The 12,779-nt window shown below is 33.8% G+C and overlaps 1 long non-coding RNA gene across 1 annotated transcript in view; it reads left to right on the top strand.

Moving 5' to 3' along the window:
* The first annotated feature begins 7,926 nt into the window (after positions 1-7,926).
* LOC143063685 (uncharacterized) overlaps positions 7,927-12,779 on the top strand; it is a 29,254-nt gene continuing 24,401 nt past the window's right edge. The window contains exon 1 of the long non-coding RNA XR_012975076.1: positions 7,927-8,136. This is a non-coding gene — a long non-coding RNA (uncharacterized LOC143063685). The remainder of the gene's footprint in view (positions 8,137-12,779) is intronic.

The raw sequence follows: 12,779 nt of genomic DNA, 5'->3' as shown, positions 1-12,779 counted from the left end.
TAGCGGAAATTACCGAATCCATAATTGTGATATGTTTAATAGATATAGGAAGATGTGGTATGAGTGCCAATGAGACACTCGACATCCAAATAACAATTTATATGAGTAAACCATTATAAGTTAAAGTAAGGCCTTCAACACGGAGCGTTGGCTCACAACGTACAGCAAGCTATAAAAGCCCCAAAAATAGTTTAAACCATTCAAACGGGAAAACCAACGGTCTTATCTATATCAAAACGAGAAACGAGAAACACGTATGAACTACATCAACAGACGACAACCACTGTACATCAGATTAACTTCATTTTGGCGAAACACCTCTTTAATTGATTCGGTTCTTATATATACTTCACTTTCAAATATTTAGTTTTCAGCGTTCTGTAGGTGAATGCTTTACTTGAAATTCAGCATTTTACAATGTACTGGTTTTTCGAAAGCAACATTGGTGTATGTACCGTACCAATACTTAGAACTGAAATCATTCATAGAAGGCAATATACGATCGTCATGCAAACGATAAAAAAATGAAAACAAAACGTTAAAAGTTACGACTGAAGCACTTTTCTGGATCAGGAACGCTCAAAGCTGAATATCTAAGGCCAACAATTAATAAGGAAAGGAAATTGTTGTTGATTAAAACGTTAAAGATGATCGTTAAAGATTTATTCATCTACCGACATGATTGCAGAAACTAAGAAATCGTAGAGCAAAACAAAAAAAGTTGAAATCAAATGAGATAATACCATTTTATTGATTAAAGTCCAGCAGAAAACACATATATACTCAACCTAACCATACTTTTTGACCTACTGCGAGTTGGTCAGGTTTTACTGTTACTCCTAAACTATGGGTGTTGGGTAAACCATCATGTAAAATGGTCATTATCAGAGCCGTGTGTCTTGTTTCAAAATGAATTCTCTTCTTTTGAGAAATATTTATTTTGTCATCCTATTTTTCACCTCATAGAACTGTCCGTACCTGTGGTTTTATTTTATACATTAACTTTTATGTATCAGCATGTTTTCATTTCATTCTGTTTCGTTTCGTTTCGCTTTTATTTCGTTTCGCAGTTTACAGGTACCCCTTTCTTTGCCCCTTTTCTATTTTTGATATTTTAATCAAAAATTTAAAATATCAAACTTTCAAAAACTGAAATAATCAAAATTGCACATTCATTTTAGTATTTTAAAAGTTTGATCAAATTTCTAAACTATCAAATTTAAAAACGATATTTAGAATTTTAATATTTTAATTATTTGGTTAAAGTTTCAAAATTTCAAAACTTTTACACAATTTGGAATTTTGATATTTTAAAACTTTGATCTGTATCTGTATCTGTCTAACTTCTGCCAATAAAGGCACACCTCCACTTATTGGGAGTAATAATATGGTTATCCTCCACCAAGAATATATATACACGGATATATAATTTATATAAAAAAAAAAATTAAATAATATATATCTGTTCTAAAGTCCTCCACCAATAAAAGAAGAAAAAAAATATATATACAACACACTGTTTCCACTAGATTAATGTCTCTTTAGTAGGATATAATTACAACACACTGTATCCACTAACTTAAGATTAATGTCTCTTTAGAAGGATATAATTATTTACACTTTAACTTTAAGCAGGGCTAGAAAATATGAAATTAGTAGGTATATTTTAAGATCTAAAAGTATAAAAAAATGGGATTGTGGGCAGTACCAAGATGCGAACATTTTACTTTGCAAGCTTTCTAACAGTTCTAGGTTTAGTTTGAATGTCTAAAAGTTGATATCTTTTAGCATGAAGCTTGTAGCATAAGCATCTACAGAGAGGTTCCAGCAATTGATCAATGTCTGATATAAGATTCCTAGAATTCCATTGTTCTCCACAATAATAATATGGGTTGATGAGAATTGTAAGCAGATCAAATTTAATATTGAGCTTGTATTTTGCAAAAAGCACACTGCACACTTCAATAATTTCACGAATTAGTGTCATTCGTATATTTTCCAACTCAGTACACACAAGAAGAAAATGACTCAGTGTTTCATCACTTTTTCCACATAACATGCAGGTCGGATCAGGATTAGTGATGTTGAATACAGCTCTTTTTGTTTGCAGTATATAGCTACCAGTTAGGATCTTTAAACGGATTGGGATTCTTGATATATCTCGAATATTTGCAGAGCAAGTAGATGCGGTTGGATGACATTTTCCTATGCGATACATTCCACCAAGGTATTGTAGAGAGCTGAACATTAAAGAGTCTTGTTGTATTCGTTCAGTCCAGTAAGTGTTGACTTTTTGGTTAATCATGTGTTTCCATTTTAATTTAGTTATAGTTTGGTCAAATAAAGATGTATAAGGGTCTTGAATTCCATATTTTAAAAATATTGTTTTAAGAACAATAAACCAGCTGTTACTTTTAAATGTTTTTAAACCAAGTTGTCTTTCTGCAATTTTCCATTCAGTTGCATTACAGTCTGCTCTGCAAATGCTTCCAAATAGGATTAATGTTTTTTTGTGTATTATTGCCTCTGCCGGGAGTAGGCCAGAAATTATATATATTGCTGGATCTGCAACATTTACTGGTAGTGACAGAATTTGTTTTATAATTTTCTTGTATTGCTTTGTTATTGAGTCCAAATTTTTGCCATTAGGTAACAACACTTCTAAACCATAAAACATTACTGGAAAGACGAAGGTTTGTAGAAGGCTAACAGAGGTAATAAGATCCAGTCCATTTTCTCCATGCAGTCCTTGATGCATTAGGCTGTATAGTGTCCTTCTGGCTTTTTTCAGGTTCTCTTCGATGGTACTTGCAGTTGTATCTCTACTGTCTCTTTGAATCCCAATGTGAGCTGTTTTATTGACTACAGGCATAAGTTTGTCCTTCATAAACCATTTTTCATCCTCATATGAAACTTTCTTACTTGTAATTACTGGTAGTACAACACTTTTTTCTGGCTGTAGTAGGTAACCTTCACGTTGGCTGTAGTCGAAAGCTATGTTGATCAAGATTTGTAGATCAAGAGGGTTGTTTCCTAATAGAGCAATATCGTCTGCACAGGTGGGGGCACAGCAGTTAATCTGTCCTATTTTCCCGCCAATATTTGACTCATTTAAGTTATCCAAGAGTTGGTTGACATAGACCTTGTACAAATCGGCACTGAGAGTACCACCTTGTCTCACACCTTGCTCAATATCAAATGCTCCAGAAATTTGTCCTTTCCATTTTATTTTTGTTGTGGCTTCCTTATAGAGATTGTCAATTAATAGTATGCATTGTTCTGAAATTCCCATATGGTATAATTTTCTTATTAAGTTTGTGTGTCGAACCACATCAAAGGCTGATTTTGCATCTAGCATTCCAAATAGTGTAGGCTTTTTTAGATCTTTGTTTTCTCTTTTATATTCTTCCATAATGAGGGATGCTATCAAAGGAGCAGTATTTTCTGTAAAGCCTCGTTGCATAGGATTTTGATTAAAGATGATATCTGGATTAATTCTAAGTTTAATGATGGTTTCTACCAGTTTTGAAATAGTTGGTGTAATAGTAATTCCTCTGTAATTTTTTGAATTCACAATATCACCTTTATTTTTAAATATTGGTGACAGAGTACCAGTCTTCAAAGAGTTTGTTATATAACAGTGTTTGAAAGATGCATTTATGATATTAAGGAGCATGTATTCTAATTTTTCCCCTCCATATATTAAACATTCAGTTGTAATTCCAAAAATATCTGCTGATTTATTTCTATTTAATTTTTTTTATTGCTTTTTCAAATTCTTCAGTTGAGACAACTTCATGGTCATAAACTTCTTGGCATATCTCAATAATTTGGGAATATTCAGAGTCAATTAAGCTAAAATATTCCTGATCAAAATTGGTGGGTTCTGATTGTTTGGCTAGATTGGCAAAATGTAACTTCCAACCTTCCAAGATGTTTTCGTCCCCTTTAAAACAGTTATTGCCTACTTGTAGCTCATCTATAAATCTGTTTAACTTTCCTCTTTGCTTTCTTATAAGCTGATAATACAGTTTGCTATCCATAGTTCTTGCCTCAGTAAGTTTCTGTCTATCATTTATTCTTAATTTTGCATTTTCGGCTCTGCATATCTTTCTTAGTTCATAAGTAGTAATTTTTTTGTGAAGAAGTAAAGGATTGGTTGGGTCTTGCGGTCTTCCTTTGATATTCCATTCACAGTAGGCGGATTTCTTAGCCTTAATCGCTTTATAAATATCATGAGTCATCAATTTTAATTTAGGTTTATGTTTTTTTACTTTCTGAGGAGGAGCAACAGCTGCTAATGCATCAATTACTGCAGTGGTAAGTTTCAAAACTGCATCATCTATCTGCTCAGTATTGTCAGTTTGAATGTTGTAGTCAGTTATTCGATCAGATATGGCTTGTTTATACTGGTCCTTATCAATTTTGCTCCAGTTCACCTTTTGACTAGCATGCTTATTGTTTAAAGAAATATTTTCTGTATTTTTCATAGAAAAGTAAAATTTCATATTTGCTCCCACAGGATAGTGATCAGAGATGTTACTGGTAATTTCTAGTCTTCTCATGTGTAGAATACTTTCATCAAATACCTCTGGATACACGATGTAATCAATGGCTGTACTGTCTTTGCCACTACTATGTATAAAAGTTTTTCCTACGTCTTTGGTCTTTAAATTACATTCATTCATAAAATCGAAAATATATTTATTTCTTGCATTATTCGAATTTGCAAGCAAATTTTCGTTGTAGTCACCTCCAATGATTACTGTATGAGTGTCTTTAAATGATTGTAATATTTCATACAGGATATCTATACATTCTTTAAGTTCTGATATGCTATTAGCTGAGCTTTTACATGGTATATAAATTGAGACAAGCAATAACTGTTGGGAAATTCCCTTTAATTCAACACATTGTATTCTTTCATTTCCAATATGTATAGGTGTAATGAGATGGTTTATTTCTTTCCGCCATAAAATTGCAACACCTCCATACCCTCTTGGCATATGTGTCGGTGGAAGTGGGTCTTTATCATCCACAGATTTTCCTATACCAATTAAATTTTCATTAAGTTCATTCAAAAGGTTAATCTGACAGTTAAACAGCCAGTGTTCTTGTATCATACATACATCAAAATGTTTCATAGCCTCATCAAAAAATGGTCCACATGTTAAGACATTTTTGCAATTAAAAGTTAAAACTTTGACAACACTACGGACAAGATCAACATCAACATCATTATTTACACTATTTACAGGATCATTGTCAGTTGTGTGTGCACTATTAGGTTCTACTGTTAGCTGCTTTGGTTGTGTTTGCTCACACTGGCTAAAAAATGGTTATTGGACGGTGCTGCATAAAATATTGGTTGTCCAGTTTTAGAAAAGTACTGTGTATTAGTAGGAGTATGGGTTGGGTGATTATATTGATGCTCCTGATGTTGTGGCTGGTGTGTCCTTGGAGTAGTTATCTGTGATGGTTTAGTACTTTGCCTGATATTTTGATTGAGCATTTGCTGTTGAGTGGCATAACATTGAGTTGGGTTGTGGGTCATACCAATTATATCATTTCTATTAGGCTGATTTTGAATTTTACTTGCATTGTCATTGTTCATACTTTGGCTCACAGATGATGGACTGAAACTACGGTTTGAATTATCTGGTACATGTATATAGTCAGAAGACAATAAAGGAGAGCTCTGGGTTTGTTCGGCCTGTCCAAGCAATTTGTCTAGTTCGGAGTCAATCTTTGAGAGTACATAACGTGTTACTTTGTCACGTACACCAGTTATTAGTTCATCTGTCGATCCATTGGAGCTGTTAGAATGTTTTGAGGATGCTTGTTCTGTCATAGGATGTTTCGGCTGTTCTTCTAGCAATGAAATTCTACGGTTGAGTGTCTTAACTGTTAGCTCGAGCTCTAAGTTTCTATTTTCTGCTTTGAAAAGTCGTTCCAGTATTTTCTCTTTTTCTTTTGAATCGTCATTAAGCATTGCTTCTTTAATTTTGAGTTGTTCCTCCTTCTTTTTTAATTTTTGTTCCAGTTGGCGTAGTTCTTTAAGTTTAATAGATGGTTCTTGAGTATGATCATTATCCGTTGAAATAGAACTTTGTTCTGATCCATTGTTACATGGTGTTTTTGTTTGCAGAGCCCTTCTTGTGATGTTATTGTTGTCTTGAGTATAAGACACTACTGGAGTTTGCGAGATTGGAGTTACAGTTGTATTTATATTGGCATGTGTTTTGAAGTTCACTGATTGTTGTTCATTCGGAAGAGCTGTATTATCCAAAGTTTGTATGAAAGTGCCATGGCAGGCATAGCATAAGTTTGAATCTTTGAGGAAGCACTGATCATGAAATTGTTGGCAGCATATTGAGCATGCAGATTTCTCAGATGTTAATATATGTAAACAAGCTGGGCAGTTCTCCAGATTTTCATCCAAAAGTATTTCTTGAGCAAGAGTAGGTTTGGAACTAGTGTCTGTGGCAGTAATTTCTGTTTTATCTACTTTTTTAAAAGTGTTACATAAGGAGAAAGGTTTGATTCCTTTAAGTTGACTATCACAGCACATTGAGCATTCATATGTAGAATTATCTTGCTTTTCTAGTTTTTTGATATCAGTTTCCGAGAGCCTCTCACATTTAAAGTGTACCCAATGTTTGTTCACGCAGTAGACAGCTCTAGTTCTGCAGATTCTATTGCATTTCTGACATTTCTCTTCTTCTTTTGTGTTGTTATGCTCATTTACATGATGTTTATTTGAGTCATTGCTTGATTGTTTGAGAATACTGTCTAGTTTTTGTGCTAGAACTTTATTTGTTTCTTGTATATCTATAGTTTCACCATTGATTGTAGTTTGACTGATAATTTCATGTAGTTTTGGCAGGTCTCTGTTGATGAAATTGGTTGAATATTTGCCATTTACTAGTATTGAGCATTTTGTCAAATAAAGATTAATGGTGTAATTATCAGTTTCATCTTCTCTAACTTTATATGTTTTTTGAACAGTGTTACCAGATTTATCATTTGACACATCTTTTCTGACATCATAAAAGCTGTTGGCAGATTGAATATAAAATATTTCACATGCATTGGAGAATAGCTCAAATGTTATAGCATCTAACTCGGCAGTGAATCCCCCACCTGTGCAGTTGTATGAAATGTGGTTTCTTTTAGCGGCCTTTGATTTTTTCAGCAGAGATTTTTCAATATTTAGACTATACGGTTTAGTAAATGTGATTCCAATTTTTGCTACTGTACGACTGTTGGTAGAGGCATCTGTGGATTCTATACGATTAAGAGCCATATCAAGCGGTTTAAGATCAAGCAACAGATCTAACACGTCGTGGATACTCCCACCGTTGGAGAGCTCTATCACTCAATCTTAAAAAGATTAAAGACAGGAAAGTTTTAAACAGACAAGGATGCAGAGGTCAGATACAGGGAGTTCGTCGTGGATGTTCCCACCGTTGACTATGTACCTAGCCCCAACAGTCCCTCTGAATATGGACAGCTATCTTCTTTAACCAGACTCGTCCAAGCTCTGTGTTAGGGTGAATCCCGTCCAAGTATAAATTGAATAAATATTTATCCCGTAATGTTATTTTTTTTTATTTAGAAGTTTTTGCGTTGTGGTTATGACTAATGTCTACTGCAAAATTTGGTGAGAAAGTATTTAATGATTCGTTGATTTGCCTGATTTGACTGTTGATATCATGAATTTTTGCTAATAATTCCTCCTCCTGTTGTTTGAAAATTGAGGGGTCACTATGTCCTCTACTTGTATTAAAGTCAATAATAGAATATGGAGGTATTTCAAGATCAAAATTCCAAAAATCTAAAATTTCAAAACTTTTTAAAACTTTGAATTGTGAAGTGTTACACGGACCATCATTGAACAATTTAAAACTTTTCAAATCGAATGAACCTTTGTCAACGGTCAAGGTCAAAGTAAGTAAAATTTACCTTTATCCGAAATTCTATAAAGCTCATTGCGCATGCACCTTTTTAAATTTGAACCACAAATGTTACGTTGGACATCGAGGAACATCGATAGAAAATTCGAGAGTAAATGTCTTATTCACAAGGGAAACAGCATTTTCGAATCTGAAACAGACGAAAAACATTAAACGAAAAGTAAGTATAAATGTGTTCATACATGTTTTTAAAATGAACGAAACACAGGCCTTTGTTTCTGTTAAAAAAAAAAAAATTTCGTACCGGTGTGGTTAGTAAACCTCACATTGACAGAGACTAGTGCCCAGTGGCGTAGCTTGCATGTATGCTCAGATGCTCAAGCATCCACATCATTGTGACAAAAAAAAAATAAAAAAAATATATATATATGTATAATTGCATATTTTGTGTCTGAACGTAAGGGTGAGGATATGTGAACATCGTGCAATCATTTCCAAAGCAGTATACATGGTCTTTCCTTTAAGATCATTTACAGTTTATGTAAACAAGATGGATAAATCGCAGAAAAGTGCTGTCAACTTTTTCGTAAAAAGTCTATGTCTTAGCGCGTCGTCGGCAACGGCAAGCGCAGAGGATGATAATACGTAGACCTGCAGACATGTTTGGTTTGAGATTGAACCAAGCGGAGCGATGACATAGCAACGTTACTAGTTAACAACGAACACATCATTGCCTGATATCGTTTCCTGTGACATTAAATACGACTAGTATTTATTATGGAGTGTGATCATTTCTGGGCTAATAAATACCCGTTTCAAACTTGGTTATATATTAATTTCATTTTCAAAAAAAGAGTTCAAAAGTCCCTGTAGTGCACATATTTATCTATTCTAATATACAAGGGCAGTTACTAAAAAAAAAGCATTTTCTTCCTTTTTTTTTAATTTAATATCTTAAAAGAGAAATAAAAGCTTCAGGCCAAATGCAATGGTACAGCCCGTAACAGAGAAGTGATCGAATTGATGTTTCTTTACCGTCAAAATTAGCTACGTTATCGACAAACTTAATTGAGTAGTGACCGAACTATTGGTACTTTAACGTTAAAAAGATTGACAATGCTGACAAACTTTCATGTGTCGATAATCAAGTTTAATACCGATAATATTGAAAATAATTCTAATAATATGAAACAAAATATGTCCATGCACCATTTCGATTGGGCGAAAAGTAGTCATTTCTTCAAAGTCAGAACAGAAAAAAAAGATTTATGGAAGGACGTCTTGATAGTATTATTTCCGTTACAATTTTACCCAGAACTAAAAGAAATATACTGGTAAACAATTAAAAAGGTGTTTGATAGGAATGAAGTCCTTTATTTTTTCGGACTACAATGTGTACCGTATGTGTGATGGATTTGAATTCAATCAATAACTTTGAAATGTTTTCTTATATGTATACACAAAAGGGAGGACTGGTATTTGTCTTTCTGTTAGAATGTCTTCGTCCGTTTCACATGCCAAACTTTTTTCTAGTACAGTTTAAACGGGAAAATTTTGTTGATATTTTTTTTTAATATGACATAGTAACGTGCAAAACTTTTTCTTGCAATGGCACACACAGATAATATTTTTTTTAGTAAAAATCAGTAAAAAAAAAATTCTCCAAAATATACCATGGCCAGGACCTGACAGTTTTTAGCAGTGTACAAATGAAAATCGTCCGGAAAACTGCGTTTGCTGTCATTTTGAGGGATCGTGCAACATTTCACCTATTACCCATAAACAACATAACGGTTCTCAATTACTAAAAAAAGTTCTAAAAGATAATTTCAAATCAGACTCTTTTAAAACATGTAGGGGAAACGGATTTCCTAACCATTCACATATACTATTCCGTATGTCTGATTTTTTGTTCGATAATGTAAATTATACGACTTTTTTTATGACTATACGTGAACTTGTGCCATTTATTTTTGCTGGTCTTTAGGAAGACACTTTACAATTGTGCAGTGAACGGAGGCACTTATACATAACCTTATAATTCTGTTTGGAAAAAAAAAAAATCCCAATATATAAATATACATGTTTTATATGTCGTGTACATGATTGGATTTTGTAGATATAACTACCGCACAGAAAAAGTATCATGGATTTCGAGGTTTTCATATTCAAGGTTTTGAATTCTACCCTTGTTGAAAACCTGTGGAGACCTCTACAGTTCCTTAAAACATCAATTATTTTTTTGTAAATTCAGTGCCGTCTCCCTGAACATGCTTACACTTAAGTCATATCTTTTCATTTTCATATTTTTTTCCCTGTTTGTCTCTGTTGTCTTGATTGTTGGAACGATTAGTGGTATCTAACAATATTTATGAAAACTTTCTGAGAATTATGAATATTTCTTCTCTGTCAGATATGGATCATTACCAATGATAAAATGAAATGCCGTACATCACATCTTATAGAGGTTTACATTTCAAATATTCGTCAATAACTTAAGATATAGAGCAATTTTGTCTTCAACATTTCAAACCGTGCCACAACCGTTAAAATGAAAATGCCAATGACAGAGGATGATTATAAAAAATGTTTTACTGTGTTAAAAAATTTCGACTTAAACAATGAAAACTTACACGTTGGACATGAAATATTTTGTCGACGAAGAAAATTAAATTATGTCACTTCTGAAATAAGTTTGTCGATAACGTTACTTATTCTGACGATAAAGAAACGCGAATTCGATCACTACTCTGTTACGGGCTGTATCTATAATACTAAAATTACGAGTCCAATTTGTCAGCCGTCATCGGGTAAAACGACAAATCAAAGAATTCAACTCTATATATAACTAATATAGGACAATGGTGTAGATTAAAAATTACACCACTCCAGAACCTTTTGTTTTCAGCATAATTAATATTGCCAATAATTAACAAGTTCCGGGTCGAATCTGATACCGATACAAATAGTATATTCAACTATTACCTTATCTGTACGTTCCGCATTTGACAGGCGCACCATCAAACGGTGTATTTAGGATTTTGCTATATACACTGGTCATAATCAAAGGACTGACACTACTAAATTCAATCATTGTCAAATTGTTCCCTATTGTAGTTTTATTCAGCAATCAGCAAGACTTTCTAAGATAACTAATATAGGACAATGCTGTTGATTAAAAAATACTCCATTCCTGGATAGCCAGGACCTTTTGTTTTCCAAATAATTAATATTTCCAATAATTGATAAGTTTCAGGTCGACGGGTTCAAACAGAAAGATTTGAAAGCAGAGAAAACTGTGTATCTTATAATCGACATGACTTATCAGATGATAATACCAATTACTAAAATAAGGCTTAGGCATAGTTATATTCTTTAATTCAGTCACGGACCCGCGATATCACGGGTGTGTACTTGTATCAATTATGATTTATATTTCAAAGGGGGCATAGTTGGTTAAATTATTTGATCAGGACTTATTTTCACGAGTTTCAAAGACATTGCTGATGATATAAATTTCACAAAAATCTGGCAACACATGACGGACGCCCTGCATTTCTGTCCCCTGCAACGCGTTAAGACAAGTAATAAAAAAATCCCATGTGGAGGCTCAAATTCCGGGAAAGGGGGGTATCACTTTAGAGCCTATATTTCGAAGTTCCACATACAAAAGGGCCTTTGTAATGGGTCCATTTTGAGATTTCATATTTCAATTGGATGTTAAACTTTAACATCACATATTACTGTATCTAATGAGGGTAGTTACGAGAAAACAACAAAATTCTGTTAGAAACTTATATATTGATGGGTATTTAAAAATTAAACAAAAATCTAGACATTGTCGGATTGTAAGGGGTGTACACATGTATACAGGAAAAACGTCTGAAAAAAAAAGTTCATAAAAGGTCCTAATTTTTTTTTCGCATCCACATCATTTTAACCCTGGCTACGCCACTGGTGCCTGTGGAACGAAAGTGTCGTCATTATACGTCTTATAGTCTTATAATTAGGCTACACATGGAGAGATTTAATCCTCCTTCAAAAGTTTTAAAGTTCATCATAACCTTTTGGCTAAAATGGCCGTATTTACTCCACAAATTTTACTCTGAGTACAGACACACCCATTGGCGGATCCACGGGGGGGGGGGGGGGGTTCCGAGGGTTGGAACCCCCCTTTTTTGGACGATCAATGCATTTGAATGGGGACATGTGGTAGGAACCCCCCTTTTATCTTGGGTAAGAACCCCCCCCCTTTTTTCAAATGGCTGGATCCGCCACTGACACCTGTGCTCATGCAAAAGTTTTAAGGCATGGCTATGGCTGACTGGACTTAGATAATTAATTTTTAAAAACTTTTCTGGATTTTGCTATTCATTTTTTTTCATTCCTGCAGAAGGTGCAAAAATAAACTAAGTTGGGAAAACGTTTGAGAAGCTCCCCTCATATAATCGATGTTGTGAGTAGTATTGATTTAAATGGACAATAGACACCTGTAAACAATAGGTGATTTAAACTGTGTAACTGAGTGGAGGTATCAAATGAAACTCATGTGTTTGTTTATTTTGCTATCTTCTGCAGACTGGAAAAAAATGCACTTCAAAATCCAGGTAAGTAATTAATTTTCTGAAACATGCACTTTGTATAACTTTTATATATATAGGTCCAGTCTGCCTTAAAACTTTCCTAGATGCATCAGTTTGTTGGTACTCACAGTAGATTTTGGGTGTAAAAACGGCCATGTTTTTCAATTCCTTCAGATAAAGCTAAATGTTAAAACGAAGGGACGTATAGATGCATTAAGGTTTGTGACCCCTTCTGTAGCCATGTGAATCATGACATTTTCAAACAGCAATAGTATCAAAA

The sequence above is a fragment of the Mytilus galloprovincialis genome, chromosome 2 (genome assembly GCF_965363235.1).
Source record: "Mytilus galloprovincialis chromosome 2, xbMytGall1.hap1.1, whole genome shotgun sequence".
Classification (NCBI taxonomy): domain Eukaryota; kingdom Metazoa; phylum Mollusca; class Bivalvia; order Mytilida; family Mytilidae; genus Mytilus; species Mytilus galloprovincialis.
This window is presented reverse-complemented; position numbering and strand designations above follow the sequence as displayed.